Raw genomic sequence first — 19219 nt, forward strand, 5'->3', positions numbered from 1 at the left:
AGCAAGCTATGACCATAAGTACTATCTAACTGCCTGTTAACTATTGGCCATAGCATGCATTTTGAATTTCCCCCCATGTATCCCCCATTGACTCCTGTCTACTATGGAACCATTGAAGTAGTTCATGTCAGAACTTATTTATAATCATAAATTTAACCATTGGGATATATGGCACTGTGCATCCCCTTTCGGTCATATTCACCTTCAATATGGCAATGTTACTGATAAGCCTGGTAATTAGTTATAGCTTCTATCCATTTTCTTGCCTTTAGATTCTAGCCTCTTTGGGTAGCCTTTCCTCCATCTCTAGCTTCTGTGTATCTTTACATATTGCTATATTCTACAGTGTAACCTCTGAGATGACCTTTACCAGAGTCATAGTAACAAAATCATACATTATCTGTCCTCAGAAATTCTTGAACATAAAGCCATAAATAATATGTGGCGTCTTAAAGTCTGGTCCCTGGTCCAAGCTGTGACCACACTTTACCCAATTTTCAGGAAGTCCGCTGGGTCACCTGGCCCTCCCACAGCTCCGAACTAGAGCAGATCCCTCCTATACTAAAATAGTGATCTAGGTTCTCTGCAGCTTCACTTTAAAATTTTGCTTGTGGGAAAGGCCACAGTGGTTAAGCAGGCAGAGTTCTCACCTGTCATACTGATGACTTAGGTTCGATTCCTGGTGCCTGCCCATGCAAAAATAATAATAATAATAAAATAAAATTTTACTTGTGGCAGTAATGGAAATACCGTCCTTTGGTGTATTCTCAGTAGGAGTCACCCAGACCATGTGATGTGACTGGACATTTTTGAGATATATATTAGGTGTCTGTTGACCACAAGTATGCATGGCTGAACCAGTACGATTTCTCAGAAATGACACAGGTTGTGTTCTATGTGCCTCTCCCCCCACCCCTTCCCTCTTTTCAAGGATGAAAAATTAAAGGTAGAGGCTGTGTAAAACCCTACATGCATTGCCTGCTCTTTGTCAAGTGGCCCACAATTCAAGAAGACACGATCAAATTCTTTATTGTTGGACAGCATTTTACTAAGCGTTACATATCAATCATCAGGCAATCTAAGGTGGTAGGTGTACATGCTCTTGATTTACAAATGGAACCAGGGAAACTCAGAGAAGTTGTGACTAGAAGATGGGACTTTTAACATCAAGTCTGGGCCCTGGCCATTATCCATTACTGTGCCTTTGAGCACTGACTTACCCTGCGAAGCAGAGTCTTCTATGCCAAGTTCCAGGGAGTCTCTGTCTACACCAAGTGGAAATATCAGAGAGAATGATCAAATGCTGGGCCCACACCATACCCCACACCTTTTATCTTTCTTTGCTTCTGTGAACAAGAATGTCCACACGTGTACAAATCTCCACACACACACACGTGCACAATTCTCTCATTACATTGATGACTTTATACTAGATCTGTTTGTACTATCTTTCTAAGTGGGACCTGCCAAGTGCCTTGTTTTCAACCAGCACAAAGATTATTATGAGTCTTGTCCATGAGAAAGCCAAATCCTCATGGAAAATTCTTTGTTCTTTTCATTTGATATGAAGAAAAACAATGATAGCAGTTGGCTGCTTAAACATATTAGCGTCTGTTATGAGTTGACAAAATATGTCCATGTTTACTGTTATTTGTGGACATGTGTTGTGTCATTCCAAAATGTTGTAGGAATTCCAGGTTGTCAAGAAAGAGAAGTCCTGAAGGATACTTTAAGCATGACAATCAAGCACTACGTAACTAGCTCCCTTTTGAACTTTAATTAGAACAATTCAGCATCAGATCTTTTCCAAAATCTAGCCACCAATGCACATATGTACCCAACTTCCTTTGCCCATGGTTGGCCAGTTATTGTACTCGCCATCAGATGACAACGAAGGGGGATCTTTGGAAATGATTACTGCCCACTTTTGCTAGAACTTCATCTCTGGACTGGATCAGAAACTTGGGGAAAGATCAGAAATGACTTTTTATCTTTCCATGGTGGGAAAGTTTGCAACAGCACTCTCTTTAGCTTTGCCTCCTGTTCATCACCAAAGAATGATGACATTATCCAGGAGACATACCATATTGCATCCTGCAGAGAATATCTAACACGGTTCTCATTTCTAGTTCTGCATACTCTCTACAATGCTGTTCTTGGGTGATTTTAAGTGTTTTTAAACATTTATTTTACTTATTTTCAAATAATTTCTTAGAATATGCCATCTGCAAAACAGAGACTCTTTTAGAAGAGAAACTCCTTTAGTTGCTTTATGTGAAGATTTTAAATTTCTTGGGGGAGGTGTGTGATGGCAGTTAAAGTAGGGCACGGACGGTTTATATTGGGATTGTGGGTTTCTACTTGTGGCTCAAACTTTGCCTTATCAGCACATGAGTGTGCTTGTCCTTTACTTTCTTGGAGTAGAACAATATGGTACTTATAAGAAGAGTTTAACGTACTTTATAAACATTTAAAAATACGTATGAACATCGTTATGCCTCTGACTTTGTATGCTATTGTACCTGATTCTACTGAGTAGATTATATAAAACTAAAAGCTGTTTGTTAGATATTCATAAATATTTTGCCTATAATAAGCATGCCTTGTCAAGCATGATTTTGAGACAATATTAATTTCCTAAAAGCCTATCACCCCGAGGTTGAAACAGACACATACTAGGTTGTTTTGAAGACATCTTTCAAAACCTCCATGATAAAAAGAGAGAAAAGAAAAATAATGAGATGATTCTTCACTGTTTTCTAAGCTTCTAGCTGGAATGGATGGGCTACTTATGAGATTAGAGAAGAAGAAACATTAATCCAGTTTTTTCTTCCCTCCTTTTTTTTTGAAAGAAAATATGATGAATTTAATCCATTTCAATCATTATCTAATGATTCACAAATTTATATATTCTTCCCAGATTTTTCCTAAGCTGCAGTCCTGAGCCCAGTTTGACATCTTCTTCTTGACATTCCACAGCACCTCAATCACACTCAACGTGTCTGGGCATCATCTCATCTTTTCTGGCCAGACCCGTCTTCCCACAACTGACCTTCAGTAACTGGTGGACACCACTGTCCACCCAGTTGGCCAAACCAGGCTTCTGCAAGTGATCTTTGACCCCTGCATTTTTCTCTCCTATTGTTTTCTAACCAGTTGATACATCCTATCAAAACTAACTCCTAATACCTCAAAAATTTCTCCTTCTCCCTATCCTTCCTGCCACAACAGGTTAGGGTGCTATATATGCTTTCTTGGATTATTCTGCTCATCTTCAATTAATCTGCCTTCCCTTTCTCCAGTTTCAATTTCTTTCTTATTCAACCAGAGTGATTATTTACAAATGTAAATTCCATTGTATTTATCTCTGGTTTATAACCTTTCATTGGTATGGAGTAAAGCCCCTTCCTTAGAATTACATGCAAAGCCTCTTCAGAAAGAATCTTGTCTGTGTCCACCATCCCTGACAGCCAACCACGTTTTCCTGTGTGGGAAACCTGACTGTCATACGGAGTTGTTTGTCATCCTCCAAATGCACCCTGACCTTTCTCATCTTCATGTCTTTGACCCTGATGCATAATATATCCAGACAAACTTTTCCCTCTTTGTCAATCTTGTGAACTCCTACGGTGTCTTGAAGACCCAATTCAAATGTCATCTTCACTTGCCTATCCTTAACTCATATTTAGATACTTCCTCTTCTGTGCCTCTGTGAACCCTTAAACATTGTATCTAAATGACTGTCTCCCACAGAGACCAAGTTTTGCTAATTTTATATCACCAGCATCTATCAAAGTACCTGAAAAAGTAGTACATATAAACAAAAGACCTACTAATTCAAAGGAGATGTAGTGAATGAATGGAGAAATCGGCAATGTGACCACCAGAAAATGGAATTGAGTGCGAGAGATCTAAGCCATCTGCCTTTTATCAAATAATATTTTGACCAACTGATCAAAAATTCACAGTATTTGTAAAGGACAAACACACGAAATTCCACATTTCAAGCTCAAACCCATCAATGTGGCCCCCTCCTTCTCAACCTCCCACCACATTGTCACCCCATCCCTGGTCACCTCACAGGGGCTTTTGACTTCTAATTTTTTCTGGATGTCGTTCTTCATTTGTTCTCACTAGCAGCCTCTGCGTGTCTGCTAGCCTTACGTCTATCTTTTAACATTTTCATGACTCTTGCCAGTTTGCTCAATCTGACACCTCAATCACAATGCTGATCTAGACCCAACAGGAAAGATGTTTCATTTGTGGATGTTACATTTTAATTGAAATCCAGCAGAATTGAGATTCAATTTGGATTTTGAAGGCTATTGCGTTTTTTACCTGTCAGAAGATGTGTATTCCTTTAAATGTTCTATAATGTTTGTTGGTGTTTTTAGTCTACCAAGTTAAATTTTCAGAGGTTATTTTATCCAAGGACTCACCTAAAATTCTGGTAATTGATTCCAGATGAAGCGTGAACCTGGGAATGTCTCTGTGGCTTGACTTGTGAGACTTCATCTAACTGAATAAATAAAATGGAATTTAATACATGAATCATTCTATCGTGTCTTTTGATGGAGAGATTTCATTCAGAAAACAAAGCATAGCAAATACTCAATGTCTAAGTGCTAACTTAAAAACAGACGATGCTCAATTTAGAGCCATAATTGAAAAATGTAAATATCTAGGTATCATCTGAATCCTAGTCACAGAAATCAATAGTGAAATGGTGTGCTTTATTCTTATTGTATTTGATCCTATTTCTATCTTTCAGTCTAAATGAAGAAAACTTCAAGAATAATAACAAAACTTGCCGTTTATTGAGTGTTTACTATCTCTGGCATTTTCCTTACCTTGTTTAATTTAAACCTCATGACCAGCTAAGAGGTAAGCATTTTTCTCTCTGCTTTGCTAAGAGAACATGGACCTTCAAAGAAGGAACGGTGGCATGCCCAAGGAAGCAGCTCTCAAGTGGAGTGGATGATACTTGACTCTAGATCCTCCTGTCTCGGAAGCCAGCACGTAGCTGCCGACCTACGTTGCTTCCCCTCTGCATACAAACATTGCCACCAGGCCCAGAACTGGAAGCATTTCAGGGCAAATTAATGGATCTCAGTTGCTTTGGGGCTTCCTCGCACCTGAGCATCAAAGCCTTGTTAGCTCACCCTGAGTGTGCATTCCTGAGACAGGGAGGTTTAAACAGGTAAAGGCTGTATTGTCTTTTTAATGTTCAGTTTTCTAGGTTGGTCATTCTGCTGCCTTTGTGATGGGCAGAGAGGAAATGAAATGTGACCTGAGGCCTGTGGTCAGGCTGCTACCCCCAGGCTTTGTCCAGCAGAAGGATTACCTAGCAAGCCAGTTAAAATGCAGATTCCTGGGCCTGGTCGCTCAAGAGGTGCTTCAATTGTCTGAATTGGCAAGCAGCCTTTCTGGTGATTCTCCCACAGGTGCTACATCAAACAGACTTTAGGAAACACCACGAGTCTCTAGAACAACGTTGTCCCAAAGAAATACAATGAGAATCACGGAAATCACAAATATCATTTAAAACTTCCTTACAGTCACATTTAAAGAGTAAAGCAAGAGAGGTAAAATTCATTTTTAATAATATACATTACCCTAATGTATACAAAGTATCATTTAAAGGTGGACTAATATGGAAGTTATTAATAAGGTATTTTACAATTTGTTCATCCTAAGCCTTCTTTCTCACAGCACATTACGACCTGGCCTAGCCCTGCTGCCGGTGCCCTGGGCCACCTGGGGCTGGTGGAAGCCCCATAGGACCACAGGGTGTTAAAGAGACAGGGTCGGGATTTGGAGTCCCAGAGCAAATCACAACAGCAGTCAGATGTCTTCAAATCCATGGCTGTGCCGGGCACGTCACACGAGAGGAAACGAGTGGATTCGAATCTAGACGTGCCCACCTGGAGGGGATGAGCCAAGAGGAAGTGAAGTGCAAAGGAAGCAGAGGACCTTGGGGTCCTGCCAGAGTGTGTCCCTCATCCCTAAAGGACCTAGGGGCCTCAAACACTAGAGGAGAAGCTGTGAAGTGGGGACAAGGACATAAAGCAGCAGAGCTAGGCTGGATGAAGCATAGTTTTCTGTAAATTGAGGGTGTTAGAAAGACCATCTCACAGCTCTTCTCATCACCACAGCTAGGTCTTTCAGTGGCAATGAAAACCATGTCATGTATGCACCCTTAGAGAATGGTTGTCTTGTTCCTACCTGGAGACAGTTTTCTGTCCTCTGGCTCACTCCTAGATAGCTCCTGGCTTTGGGGAGTAGAGGCTTGAACTCTAACCTAGTATCCTTTGCTGATGTATTCAGAATTCAAGCCGTATATCCTTACCCAATTCTAATTCCAACAGGGCCAGACTCCAGCTCCTTGATGGCAATATTAAATTGCACTTAAGTAGGGAGCAACGTAGCTTTGATACAGAAATATATAGTTGGTTTTCGCAGCATATACAAAGGCATGGCTTTTGATTGGCATAAAAATGGCTCTTCTGTTTTATGAATTTTGAGGAAAATCCAAAACCCCCAAATAGACACTTTACTGACATAGCATTCTGCAATTTGCAATTAAAGAAAACGTTGAATTCAAAATTAGATTACAGCTCAGGTTGCTTAAGGTTGCTGGCATATGTTGTTCTGTGTATGGATACTTGCTGATGGCTTAAATATCTACTATCTCACACGTACACTTGCAGATATGTAATGAATCATTATTGAACCTGTATTTAATAACACCATACCAGGCACATCAGACAAAGTGTTGTAAATTCCAAAAACAAGATATGGTACTCACAAATTATTAAGAGAAAAGAAGCACAAACAAAACTAAAGTCTGTTTGCCAAGTGGCTGATAAATAGTACACTTCGTGCATTAATTTAAAGGAGGGAGAAGTTATTCTGGGCTAGTTAGCAGGCCTGGGATTCTTGAAAACAGTGGAACTTGAATTTGCTGCTGAGCTTAAGGCTTTTAATTCTGTAACTATGAGTCCATGGGATGATCTAGTGGAGATAATGTCAATGGTTGTTGGGGTGCCTGAGAACACAGCAGTTGCGAGGTGCCAGTGGAATCCCAGCATAATCCTCCCTTTTGCAGGTGAATTCCAGTTGGTGGTGGAGTTTCCCTCTTCTAGCTCTGGTAAGCCTGGATGGTAGACCAAAGGCTCGGAATAACCCATAGAGATTTCTCCACACCCAAAAGAGGACAGAGTGGGGGCTCTCCTCTACATAAAGGAAGGATGTGGGCTAACATGTTCTGCACCAGTACAGATAGTGGAAGGAAGAAGAGGAGAAAGTAGAGATTAGAAACTCAAGTTCCACTTTTTGTTTGACACAACTGCAAATGTGTATTTGGTAATAATTAACCTTTGTGAGTAGTCGCTGGAGCTTTCTTGATTTTAACTGGTCTCTTGGACAATTAAAAATACACGTTTATAAATTCTTGATGATGATAATGCTAATTAAGATGTTTTGCAGTTCCAAAGGTCTTCAGGTTGGACCTTTTGCACAAACAGTAGCTCTGAAAAATTATAACTATAAACTGTATGTAGGAATTGCTTTGAAAGATAGTTCCTGAAATCTATAGTTACTGAATGGATTGCTGGAGTGCCCTTCAATTCCACAGATGTTGTCAAGAGGTATGGGAAAGTCTTGACTTCACTACATGCAAATATCCAAGTGAGTTCTAACTCTTCACGAAGAAGGAACAGAAGCCCATATATAGGTCTGCCTTTTGACATGTAGGTTTAAGCAGAACCACTCTTCTTTAAAATTTCTTTTTTACTGCCTCTGTGTGGAATCTGACATTCCCCTATTAATCTTCTATTTTGTTAACAAGGCTTTGAAAATGCCTGTTAAATATATGTTTTTTAGTGGGCTAAGATGCACATGACAACATAAACACGTATTTCAAATTCATGAGTCAATTAAATTAATTACTTAGCTGGGTCTAGAAGAAATAGGATTTAGCAAAAAGTGTGCATGTTCTAGAAAGGTCAGTACCAGTAGGTGTTGGAAGCATAAGATATTTGGGGGCAGTTTGGGGTTTGTGAGTAGCTGGATAGAGTTAAAACCAGAGATGTTGAATGGGTTGTGAGACAGTGATGCTGAGTTAGCAGCTATGTCCAAAAGAAAAAAAATAGGCAAAAAATGACACAAGGAGACAAGAAATGAAAACATTCCTTAACATTGAAATACTATTTATCACCTACAGTGTTTCTTTAGTTACCAGGTAGTAAGGGAAAGTGGTTTATGATTCATTCATTTACTGTGTCTTCTAAAAAGGAATAGAAATTGAAAGTCAGTTTTTTTTTAAAGGTAGAAGAAAAGGAATGAAAGTGAAGGAAAAAGAAAGGAAGTATGATAAGAGAAAGGATGGGGGTAGAAAGTACATAAGAAAGGGCACTGCAAAATTTTACATGATAACTAAGTTAACCAATTAATTTGGTTCTGAGATTCCTAGTGGCAAAAGAATAAAAGGGAGTAAGATCAGTTATAAGATTCCCATTTTATGAAGAAAGACAATTTTCCAGTGGAGTGTCAGAAATTTCCCCCATGGAATTTCATAAGATGAATGTTGAATATTTTATGAGTTAATATTTTAACTCATAAACTGTGAATGTTGAATATTATGAGTTACTATTTTAAATGTTATAATCACAGAAAATACAAAAAAATGAGTTTCAATGCAAACTAAGAAGTATCATCAGAGTCAACGAGTAAAGCATAGCCCACCAGTCTCTGAACAACAGGATGAGTTCAAATGTAAAATGTAAGGGTCTAGTATCTAGAATATAATGAACAATTACAACTCAGCAACAAAAAGATAAGCAACCCAATTAAAAAATGCACAAAGAATATGAATAGACATTTTTTTCCCAAAGAAGATATACAAATGGCCAATAATCACCTGAAAAAGATGTTCAACATCATTAGCCATTAGGGAAATGCCTTTTGAAACCACAGTGAGATACTACTTAATACCCTCTAGGATGGATATTCTTAAAAAAAGATCAGAAAATTACAAGTGTTGGTGAAGATGTGGAGTACTTGGAACCCTTGTACTTTGCTGGTGGGAATGTAAAATGGCACAGCAATTATAGAGAACAGTTTCATGGTTCCTCAGTCAAATACAGAATTACAACGTGACCCAGCAATGACACTCCTAGGTAAATACCCAAATAATTGAAAACAGATATTCAAACAAAAATTTGTATATGAATGTTCATAACAGGACTATTCATGATAACCAGAAGGTACAAAGAACCCAAACGTCCATCAATGGTCATACGATGGAATGCATGCCGTAAAAAGCAATGATGTTCTGATACATGCTACAACACAGCTGAACTTTCAGCACATCATGCTAATTACAAGAAACCAGACACAAAAGGACACATGTTGTGATTCCATTTATACGCAATATCTAAAACAGGCCAGTCCATAGAGACGGAAAGCAGATTAGTGGTTGCATTTGTGGTGGGTAGGAGAAGGGGCAAATGGGGAGTGACTGCTCAAGGGGTATAACGTTTCCTCTGAGGATGATGAAATGCTTTGGAACTAGATAGATGTTTTGGTTGCATAATATCATTACTATATTAAATATTGTATTAAAGTGAATTGCTCACTTTAAAATGACTAATTTTATGCTATGTGAATTTTACCTCAGTTTTAAATGAGTAAAATTTGGACTGTAGAGATGAATATAAGTTTCTGGCTTTGTGAACTTCTCTGTGAAATTTTTTTTTGTCCCAAACTGGCTTTTGGTGGGAAGTTGGGCACTTGAAGGATATGGTGTTTCTTTAGGATTTAGAGTATGGAATCTCCATGTTGCCAATTAAAGGCAGATCTGCATTCTTTGAAAATACCAAAAAAAGTTTTGGGTTGACATGCTTCTATGAAAATTAGGCTGCAGAAAAAGTCTCTTTCCTGAAAAGGCCTCTCATATATTCCTGCAAAGATGGGCCAAGGAAGTCTCCACATATTGGGGCAAGTTTTGACTAAAACGCAAACCTGAGTTTATTCCAATGCCTAAACGTGTAAATCAGTAAGTCTCAATCATTACATAGAACAGATCAATGTTTGTAAGCCATGTGGGGCGAGAAGACACATCAGAAACACCTACTATTTTTGCAAAACATTCATTTTTTAATCTTCCAAGCCTTCATTTTAGACAGGATGCTAGAGAGATCTATGCCACACTCGAATACACACTTTCCATCCCCTCTGCTCAATGAGAAACATTGACATAGAATTTGATTATTATTTATCTTGGAAAATATTTGAAAACAGAGAACATGGAAAAACATTAGTAAAGTTATAAAGTATCAAATTTTGATATTTTAACATCCTTTTGATCTTTTCAAACAGGAGCAGTCAGAAATATGTTAATCTGTTTTACAGAGTTGTTGTATATCTGATAAATATCAGTCAAAATAATATACCAGAAATAAAGATTAAGATTTTAGAATAGTATCTTAAGGAATTCCTTCTAACAATAGCTACTTACCAGAAATGCTGTTTTTTGAAGACATTTCCAGTTTGTGAAAATAAAACCATATTTTTTGACCAGGAAAGTCTATTTTACAAATCTCTGCAATCAGTGACTTATGAATCTACATTAGGATTTAACATATTATTTTGTAAAGCAGAGACACCTCTTTTAGATTAAAATTGTAAATATGAAATAGGTAAAAATGGATAGTTTCCCACTGAAATCACATGACTTTAGAACAGAAAGGTGACTCTGTGTTCTCTGACTGGACCCAATGAAACCTAATGTGTTACTTCTCAAGGCAAGTGGGGTTTAGTCACTTGCTATGTGATATTACCCTCAATCCCACAGATGCCCCAAATAATCTTCGCAGATTCACAAACACTGGTGAATGTGATTTGAAAACCACTGTTCTAGATCATTCAACATTAGATTTAAAAAACTAAGGTGTGGGTGTAAAGAGAGAGGAGAGGGAGGGAGGGAGGGAGAGAAAAAAATCTAAAATTTTTGTTCTACGGACACCTTTATCTTTCTTTATATCTCTATCAGTATGCTTTTGGCTACAGGAACAGAAAACCTAACTCAAAATTATTTGAATCATAACAAAAATATATTAGCTCACATAGCAAGAGTTCCAGAAGCAGGCAGGTATGTAATTGGCTATTCAATGGTCTAAAAACACCATCAAAGACCTATTTCCTTTCATTTTTCTGCCTTCTATCTTCACATCAGTTCTACACTTAACTAATCCCACTTAGAGGTCACCTGCAGGCATGACAATGTCCAGGGGAAGAAGAGAAACTACTTTTTCTGCACATCTATTATTAAAGCAAAGAAAGCCTTCCCATAAACTCCCTGCCAGGTGTCCCCTCTTGTTGGCCTCCTGCCCATTCCTAAACCAATTATTGGCAAGGTGCCTGGTGTCATGATGACTGACACAGACCAATCAGGAGTTGGCCATCAGAGTCAAAGTTAGGATTGCCCTGCCTCAAAGACCAAAATCTGGGCTATGCCCCATGCAATATAATTTTGTAATTTAAAAACCTATAATAAAATCATATATAAAGATTTCATGGGATGTTGTGGTAGGCAGCTTTTGAACCCCATAATCTTTTTCCCCTGGAAATTTCCATAGTGAATGTGTTACTTTACAAGGCAAAGGGAATTTAGTTTGAAGATTGACTTAAGGTTGCTAATCAGCTAATTTTTATGATAGGGAGAATATCCTTTATTATTCAGGTGGGCCAGTGTAATTATATGGGCTCTTAAAAGTGGAAGAGGAAGGCAGAAGGGCCAGAAAGATGAGACCACAGAAGAAGAGACAGGAGAGGTGGGGCAGGAGTATGACTCAATTCATCAGCTTTTGTTTTGAAGACAAGGTTTATGAGCAAAAGGAATATCTGTGGTCTAGAGGGATCTTAGGAATACTGTCCCTCAGCAATCCCAGAATAAGTCAGAAGTAGAGATGGCATTATCTCAGGAACATCTGTGGGCAAGCCTCTTGTCAAATGGAGTGGCTTCCCATGATGAACACTGAAGACCCACAAAGTTCTTGAGAATTTTAAATTAGCAGAAACACTACCAGGTTGGATTGAAAGGAACAAAGAGAACGCAAAGAAGGTTCTCAGACCCTATAATTCTACTGGCTAGGAAGTGGGCTGATAAAACTACTCAGCTGGAAACATGTCATATTTCATGATGAATAAAGGATGACACAGAGGGCAGAGCCTTAAGCCCAGACATGGGAGCTGAGAAATGCAGAGGATTATCTTAGAACTTGAAACCTAATGGGGTTTGTCCAGCTGGAATTTGAAATTTTGGGGAGCCAGTGACTTCCTTTCTCCTTCCATTTTCTCCTTTTGAACTAGAATGCTTGGCAGTACTATACAGTGCCTATCCCACCACTGTATTTTGGAAGTAGACAACTTGCTTCATAAGCTTCACAGGTCCACAGACAGAGAGGAATTGGGCACTAGGGTGGATCATACCTGGTGTCTCACCCATACATGAGTTAGATGATGAAATTTAGGACTTTTGGAAATCTATATATGAGATTCTGGATTTAGAGTTGACACTGTAAAGGGATGAGACTCTTGGGGATGTTGGGATGGGAGTGAATGTACTTTATGTGTGGGATGGATGTAGATGATGGGCAGACTATGGTAGGTGGATTTTGGTCCCTTATATTTGCTCCCTGTTTTTATCTCTTGGTGAATAGGTTACCTTATGGCAGAACAGATTGAAGTTTGTAGATGAAATTGAGGTTACTAATCAGATGAATTTAGGGCAGAGAGGTTATTCTGGGTTCCTTTGGTAGACCCAATGAAATTTCATGGTTTGTTAAAAGTAGGAGAGGAAGGCAGAAGAGTCAGTTAGAGAGGTGCAGCCTTGGAAGAGAGATGAGTCACAAGACGGACTCAGCCCATAGTTGTTGGCTTCAGCCCATAAGGCAAGTAATGCAGGGGTCCTCTGGAAGCTGAAAACAGCCCTCAGCTGTTTCATAAGGGATCCCCAACCTTGATTTTGGCCTTTTGAGACACAAAGTAGAAAAATCAGCTGAGGCCAAGGCACTTGGTACCTATAGAACTTTGAGATGATAAATGGGTACAGTTTTATGTTGTTAGACGTGTGGTAAAATTTTAAATGGCATTGATAGAAAACTAATTCAAATATTATGATGCTCTCCCTCCCAAAATCCACTTCGTCATTTTCTTTAAGGAAAAACATAATTCTTGTGACAACCATCTGGACTATCTTTGCCTAGGGACTTTATCAGGAGAAAGCAGTTTAAATGGTATAGTAGAAGTCAAATGTGAGTTCAAATCTCATTTCTTCCATGTATGAGATTTGTAACCTGGGGCAAGTTATTTAATCTCCCTGAGCTTCAATTTCATAATGTTTAAATAGCAGATACTGTGTCTTGTTGATTCTTACTACATAAGGTTATGGTGAGGATTAAATCAGACACAAAATGCAAAGCTTCTAGCAGAAACACTGGAAAGTAATAGGCACTAAAATATTTATTAATTTTGTCATTATCATTATATTATATCTAAGTCATTGCAATGGTCTGTTAGGCAGAAGGAAGGAGAGAGGGAGGGACAGAGGGAGAGAGGAAAGGAAGGAGCAAGGAAGGAAGGAAGGAAAGAAGGAAAAAAGGAAGTAAAGAAAAGAAAGATCATTGGAAGGTCTAGCAGACACCAAACTTCTAGGACACCATACTTTGTTTACTCTTTCCTCATGACTGCCTTTTTAAAGTCTTCTTTCTTGATTCCTTCTCATCAGCCTGACCTCTAAACATAAGAGTTTTTGAGTCCCTGGACTCAAGGTGGAAACTTTTGATTAGATTATTTCCATGGAGGTGTGGCCCTGCCTATTCAAAGTGGGTCTTACTTAGTTTACTGGAGTCCTTAAAGGACCTCATGGAGAAAGAAATAGATGAGATGTGTCACAGAGAGCCGACACAGACATTTGGAAATGCTTGGAAAACCAAAACAGAGAACAGACATGAAACAAGGACATTAGGAGATGCTAAGCTAAGAGATGAAACCCAGAGTCTGCCCCAGGAAGCTAAGTGAGGACCCACACATGGTTAGAGTGAAGTCCACTGGAAACATGAGTGGAGAGAGCTGTTTGAAGCCAAAAGCCAAGAGAAAGGGCCAGCAGGCATCACCATGTACCTTCCCATGTGACAGAGGTACTGGGATGCTTCCTTTCCAGTTACCTTAATTTGGACAATTTCACAGACTTAGATCTGTATATTTGTAAACTAATAAATCCCCTTTGTCAAAGCCAGTCCATTTCTATTATATTGCATTCTGGTAGCATTAGCAAACTGAAAAAGGACATTTCCCAATACTCTTAGAATAAAAGCTAAAGTCCTTAACTTGTCTACAAGGCCTCTGCACCATCTGGATTCCCATTAACACTTGGGCCTCATCTCTTACCACACTCCTTCTTATGCAATCCACTCCTTGCTTTTTCATAAATGCATCACATACTGCATATAGGGATTTAGAACCTGTTTTTTCTTTTACCTAAACAGCTCTTTTCCTAGATATCCATATGCCTCCTTCCTTACCTACTTGAGATCCTTGCCCAAACCATAACTTCTCAGTGAGCCCTTCTCTGACCTTCCTATTAAAATTGCAAATTTCTTCCCCCCCCACCCTACCTGTCCAATCTTTCCTCTTTATTTTCCTTCAGAGTATTCACTACCATCTGACCTATACTATATTATTCTGATATACTTTTTAATTGGCTCTCTCCACCTTTGTAATATAAGCTCCATAGAAGCAGGGGTTTTTGAAGATGCTACCTGAGATGATTCCTTATGATGAGGGCCCACCTAATGCAGTTGCCTCCTTCAAAGTTTCCTCTTCAATAGTTAAACAACAGTCTCCTTCACCTCAGGCATCAGCACTCTATCTCACAGACCACCCATGTGGCCTGTCCCTGGTCATGGGAGTTTCACAGTAGAAGTACCAGCTATCACACTAAAAAAATATCTGCTGGAAAACCCCATGTTGAGGCAGGTTTTTTAGTCCTTGTCAACCTTCTTACATGAAGGTTTCTGAAGAAACATCTGGAGGGAGTTTCTCAAATTGACCCATCGAGGTGGAAGAAAGCCACCAGGACTGTGAGGCAGGACAGCCTACATATTTGAGGAGCCCAGTGAAAGATAAAAATGTGAGGTCCGTCTTAAAAAAGTATTAAGAATTTCCAGGTGGAAAGAGCAGAGCATTAGACCAACCATGGAATCCTTCTAGGTTTGGGAGTCCATATGACGGCACAAGTCATATGTCCACGGAGCTAGCCCTGCTGAGAGGTGAGGGAGGTGAGGGAGGAGGGTGGTGGGAGAGGTGGGGGAGGTGGGGGAGGAAAGTTTCCTTGATGAAAGATGTCCTGAGGTGACCCTTAAAGACGGCAAGTAGCCAAGACAAAAGTAACAGAATATATGAAGACAGATTGGAAAAGCTAGTGGGGCAGGATCTCTGTCAGTGAGTAATGTGAGGAGCCGATTAGAAAAAGCATGGGATTTCATCCAGAAGGTAAAGGGCCTTAAGCAAAGAGATGGCCATACCCATTTACATCTCAGAAAGGTCCCTGGGAATACTACCGGAAGGGGTTGCAGGGAGTGAGTCTGGTGACAGGGAGGCATTCGATTTAAGTCAGTGGTAGGCTGAATAAGGACCCCTAATGGAACCTGTAAATGTTACCTACACGACAAAGACTTTGCAAGTGTGCCTAGATGGAAGGCCGTTCACATGGGGAATTTATGCTGTTTTATCTGAGTGGACCTAAATACAATCACACATACCCTCGTGAGAGAGGCAGAGGAAGATTTGACCCAGAGGAGGGTCAGGGCCCTCGGCTTTCTTTCCTTCTGGCTGGCTGAGATGTTTTATTGTTTTCTGATTATTTGTCATCTTGTCAATGTTTGTATCTCCATTCATGGGCATTCAGTGTTCACTTTCAGATGAGCATACACGGCTGTCCATGTGATGGCATGCTGGGATGTTCATTTTCCACTTCCCGCCACACACAGCACACCTGAGTGAACCCTGAAATGCTCAGACATGCTGAGGCTAGTGGACACAGTATGGGCTTGGAGCAAGTCCCCACAATAGTAGGCTGTCAATCAAATGTGACACTGGGCAATAGTGGGTCCCTGAAGCTGGCTCTATTCTCTAACGCTTATGTCTACAGTCGAGAATGTGATAGTCATTTTTTTTGCATTGGTGATTCCTGGTGCAATGTGCTAGGAGTTGGGGTGCATGGAATGCATACTTTCAAGCGAGTTCCAAAAGTGTATATTACATGTTTGTAACAAATTGGAATTTGAACAGAAAGCTTAATGTAACTTTTCAGCTGTATATGCTCAGAGAGCTAAAATTTATTTAATGCCAGCCCCCCTAGTCACTTTGCAACCATAATCTAACCGAATCGTTGCAAGAAACCTGTAAAATGGGTCTTAGTGTTCCCATCACACAGATGAGGAAATAAAGGCCAAAGGGTTGAGTTAGTCCCTTAATTTTAAAAGCAAGTGAAAGCAGAGTAAGACTTTAATTAAAATGTTTTTTGACCCTGGAGCCTGCTCTTATTTTCTTTCATCATACTGAAATTTGAAACCGAAACACAAATACACCAACTAAATCACCGGACCTTAGGAACACATCTGTAATATATTCAAAGCCTGGATTAAAATAAAGCAGGCTGATGTTCTCACACTTGTACTATATTCTGTGACTCATATTTGTACTACTCCAGAAATAAAATTTTACCCAAATTTGAAATGCACGTGTTTAGTAACATCATGCTTGCAATTGTTTTAAATGTTATGTAATGACTAATATCCTTTTAGAGTTTAGCTGGTACTTCTCCAAATGCTTGCTCAATCGCTTTCATACTGGGAGTGGATAAAGAGATCAATCTTTGTATTTTAATGGTAATTTGTACTTAAAGTTAAATGGGAGGTTGAAGCCAGTATGAAATCTCATACTATCCTACAGGAAGGAGTTTTTATTACTTTAGTTCAAGCATTATTTTGTTATTTCATGTTCTGCTGTTGAAGTCTTACAGAGCTTAAAGCACGTTGCTTTGTCATCCATGATGTATGCGAAAATCCCAGGTGGGGAGGTGTGAAGAAGTTTTATTCTCACTGTCTTTATGATGTTAATGGTTCTCTCCACAAAACTACTTCATTTTATGTAAAATTAAAAATTCATAACCTGTGAAACTTCTAAAGGCTGCGTACCAGCAAATCACTGACTCCTATGGAAGTGAAATAGTCAATTCTGTTTGTATTTTTATAGACAATTGGGGGGGGGACTGAAAATTCTTTGCCCCAGCTTTTTGCCATCTGAATGGTCATGGTTGAGTGGAAAATCAATGAAGTGCTGTGAGAATTGCACCTCAGTGTTGCCGACAAGCTACACAAAAATCCAACTTTTCACATGAGATGAAGATTGCCTTTGCTTCATTTACTCTCTTAAGACACATTAAAATCAAAGCTACCACCCCATTTGGCCATCTGTCAATTCTCACTCCACAGTAAGTGGGTAGACTTTGTTCCTGATCACCAGAATAGTAGGATGTTTTGTTGTTGTAATAAATGGTTTTAAGCTTAAGAGACAGAAATAAATCAATGCAATTTATAAAGTTGGGGTGAAAATGTTAGATGTGGTTTTCTAAACTACAGAGAATTATGTATGGATGAGTAGCAATGAATAGAGCAGAGCTCCAGCGGTTTACAAAAATAAATGATAAAGATGAAATAAATTAATGTATAGCCTTTTATTAGGAATCTTTTTTTTTTCTTTCACCAAATGCACACAACAGTCCTTTGCTCATTGAATTGTAGATTTCATGTTTGAATGCAATATGGTAAATAAGGACTCTCCATTTCCCTCCTAGAGTTCATTTCCAAAGTTTTGTTTCTACTAGACCTAAAACTTGAAGACCTACTTTCTGGAGGTTCCCAGACAAATCATTCTCCTGCTTATTAACAATGTGCTGCCATTTAACAATGGCTTGTGCCTTCAGATTGGACATACTGAATCCAGTTTGCTGACCCTGACATCAGTTCAACACGAGTGATGCACTGCAGGTGCAAATTAATAGAACTTGTGTGGCCCAGTTCTTCAGAGCTGCTCCAGGGAGCAGGAGCACATGGCAGCTCTTACTATTCTTGCAACCAAACTCCAAATCCTATTTCATCCTGCTTCCTTGGTTTAACACTTACAGTAGATTAGGCTCTCTTGCTTACGTTGGTGGATTTTGCCATATGTGATGCACACCAAGGGATAAGCAGCTGGTAAGAACCAGCCAGTGACAGATTCTTTTAAACATGGTCTATATGGAGACTGGGGATTTACGCTCCTGGAAAAATAAACAGAAACCAAGAAACCAAAAAAAAAAAAAAGTGTTATATTTGAAAAAAAATAACCGAATAATTGAAAACTCTGCCGAAAATGACTTCTTGTCCATGAGGATATCTTTTATTTTCAAAGCTCAATGTGTTCTGGAAAAAATCTCATTGAATTCCAATACAATTGTATATTATAATTTCTTGGAAAATAATAAGAATTATTTTCCAAGGAATACATTATATTATATTCCTGAATGTAATGTGGAATATACATTCTTGAATATTCAGAATATTCTGAAATGTGTTCAGTTGGACATTAGTTCCACTAGTTAATAGGCATTCTTGTTTAGGGAAGACTTCACATCCGAAGTCTCTTTTGAAGAGTCACAAGGCTTTTTTAGATACTGAACTCTCAGAGAAATCCTACAATAAAGATATCTAGTTAACTATTCTACTCTGCTTTTCCCAAATCCATTTGAATGCAGAATGTCTTATTTGCCTTGCTATTTTTTAAGAACTGATTTTGTAAAGTGTAACTAATGACAACGGGAATAATTTTCCAGGAGAGCTCATTACGGTTTTACTATTCCTTTCAAGAATGTCCCATCTCTACCCCTTACACAAAAAAGTTGAATACCCCCCTTTTTTCTGCTCTCCCTCTTGATTTTCCAGAACAAATCTGTATCAACTTGATATATTGTTTTTTCTTTTATTTGCAATTGTTTGTAGCAGCCAGAAGCTATAGTAACTTAGGTGTCTGACAATAGTATGTGGAAAGGTAAATTGTAGCATATGCACAGGAAAGAATGAGCTGTAGTGTCAGCAGTGTGAACTACGTTTATACA

Source organism: Tamandua tetradactyla, chromosome 6 (assembly GCF_023851605.1).
Source record: "Tamandua tetradactyla isolate mTamTet1 chromosome 6, mTamTet1.pri, whole genome shotgun sequence".
Lineage (NCBI taxonomy): Eukaryota > Metazoa > Chordata > Mammalia > Pilosa > Myrmecophagidae > Tamandua > Tamandua tetradactyla.